General features: G+C 32.1%; 1 long non-coding RNA gene across 1 annotated transcript in view; it reads left to right on the top strand.

Moving 5' to 3' along the window:
• Nucleotides 1–774: 774 nt before the first annotated feature.
• The window catches only part of LOC105450909, a 24369-nt gene continuing 22587 nt past the window's right edge, over nt 775–2556 (top strand). The window contains exon 1 of the long non-coding RNA XR_974509.1: nt 775–985. This is a non-coding gene — a long non-coding RNA (uncharacterized LOC105450909). The remainder of the gene's footprint in view (nt 986–2556) is intronic.

The raw sequence follows: 2556 nt of genomic DNA, 5'->3' as shown, positions 1-2556 counted from the left end.
TAAATTTCCATAGTCATTTATAAATAATTGTAGTATTCTACAAATAAGTACATGTTTTAAGTACTTAAAATCTTGTTTTTTCATTTTTAAAATTTGTAAATTTTTGTACTATTTTCTAAAAAATTGTGGATTTTCATGAAATATTACTTTTATCATTTCCTTGATTTTAGAAAATTGTAATTTGTGGTATTTTTGCGTAGATGTTTCTACCTTAAAATAAATATTTTTACAAAAATAAACAAATTTTTACGAAATAATACAAATTTCTACAAAATTTCTATTTTTGTAGTTTTTTGTAGTTATTCATCAAAATTTTTTCCGCTAGGGAAGATAAGATTTTAATGTCAATAGACAATGAAAATCAAGCATCTTCAAATTCATCATCATTGCAAAGTAATATAATTTTTCTTACAATCTAACTTTTTAAGAAGTAATTTTTGCACATACTCCTTTTCTTTTATATCTATTATATATGTATATATATATATATACATATATACACTATTTATATTTTTTTTAATATATATTATTATATAGTATGTCCAGCAAAGATGTTATCGAATGAAGACCGAGATTTGCTGATGACAACACTAAGCTACCAAGTGTTACACTTGCTAATACTTAGCTAAATGCAGTTTTTGATTGGTTTCTGCCCTTCCGCATTCTGTTTTTCCACGTCAATGTGAATCCTCTCTAATTTATATAATTGTTATATGTATTTATGTACATATGTTATATTTTCTGATCATTAATTAATATTTTTACAGAACCGATTGTATCTAATATAGATAGAGATTTGCTTAGAGACGTGTCAAGTAAACTTGATATGGTATTAATAAACCAATGTCGCATCTTAAATGAAATATTTCCTAATGAAACTAATGTAGAAAGACACGAAAATTGTCCCCCTCTTCCATTACGAGATGAACAGTCATTTGAACCATTTAACGAATTTTTGAAGGACAAAATTGCATATTCTCAGTTTGTAAGTATACAGGGTGATTCAGAATAATCCCAGTGTCCCTGTAAAGGCGTATTCTTGACTCAATTCTAAGATGATTTTTCCGTTACAAAAATTTTGTCCGAAGCTTAGTTTTCAAATTATAACGAGAAATAGTTAGCGAATTACGGGCCGCGTATGGATGGTAGACAGGGGCGGCGCAACTTACTGTCCGCCGGCAGGCGGTACGCGGGACCGTCGCGACGATCAGCTGACTACACGCGCGCATAAACATGCGTTTACATTCTTTCTCTCTCTCTCTCTCTCTCTATCTATCTATCTATCTATCTATCTATCTACCTATCTTTTTCACACACACACACACACACACACACATGCGCGTGCACGCACACACAAATTACCTTGTAAAGATTCGATGACTCGTGATATAGCTTCGTGAGAAAAACGGAATTTCCATGTCGATGGACCACGTATAGCGTCCAAATAAACGTTTATTTTAATAAATTTTCGCTAGTTTTAATGCAGACGTTATCACTGACTAACACAGATCAGGTTATTATTTAGTTAATTCTTCTTTTTTACATAACGTGTCACTTCAACATTTCACACTCGATTCACATACAAACAATTTACTGGGAGAAAACGCGAGAACTACTAATGCATCTATCGGTTACGAACTTTACAATCACTGTTGATTAAATTATCCGTTCACTGAAGTACATCACACGAAGAAACACACGGCGATTTTTTATTAATACACGACCCGTTCACTCGAGGATAGCAAACAGACGATTGATTTTAATATCGAATTTATTAGTTAATTATTATCAATTCGTATCGATTAATCATTTGTCGACTAAAAAGATCACTTGAAAAGAGAAACACACGACGCGTGCACTGATAGCAAGCAGTCGACTGACTTTAATACCGAATTTATTAGTTAAAGATTATCAATCCTGTGTCTATTAATTATTCGTCGACTGAAAAATCACTCGAAAAAGGAAATACGCGAACAATTTATTAACACACGACAATTTACTGACACACGAAATGTTCACCCGACAATAGCAAGCGGTCGACTGACTTTAATACCGAATTTATTAATTAATAATTATTAATTCCGTGTCTATTAATTATTCGTCGACTGAAAAATCACTCGAAGAAAGAAACACGCGCACAATTTATTAACACACGACAATTTACTGACACACGAGACGTTTACCCGACGATAGCAAGCAGTCGACTGATTTTTATTGGTTATGTTTGCAGCGCTGTTTGCGCTGTCGAAAGGCGAACATGTGTTTAGTTGAAATCTCACAATCAGAGCGCGGCAAATTCGGCACAGAGTGCACTGAACTTAACGATGAAGACGTGAAAAAAAGAAAAGATTTAAATATCAAATATTAACAACTTATTGAAAAAAAAAACAATATACGGTATTACAGGAACGCTCATGTAATGCCGTATAATATTGGTTTTTTTTTCAATAAATTAATATTTGATATCTATTTCTTTTCTTTTTTTTTCTCCTTCCTTAAGCTTTTCTACGTAAGAAATGTTCCACGTAAAAAAATATTGAGATCGGAAGAGCACAC

Source organism: Wasmannia auropunctata, unplaced genomic scaffold, assembly GCF_000956235.1.
Source record: "Wasmannia auropunctata unplaced genomic scaffold, wasmannia.A_1.0 LD336053.1, whole genome shotgun sequence".
NCBI classification, from domain to species: Eukaryota; Metazoa; Arthropoda; class Insecta; order Hymenoptera; family Formicidae; genus Wasmannia; species Wasmannia auropunctata.
The sequence above is the reverse complement of the archived record's forward strand: the minus strand, read 5'-3'. Positions and strand labels throughout refer to the sequence as shown.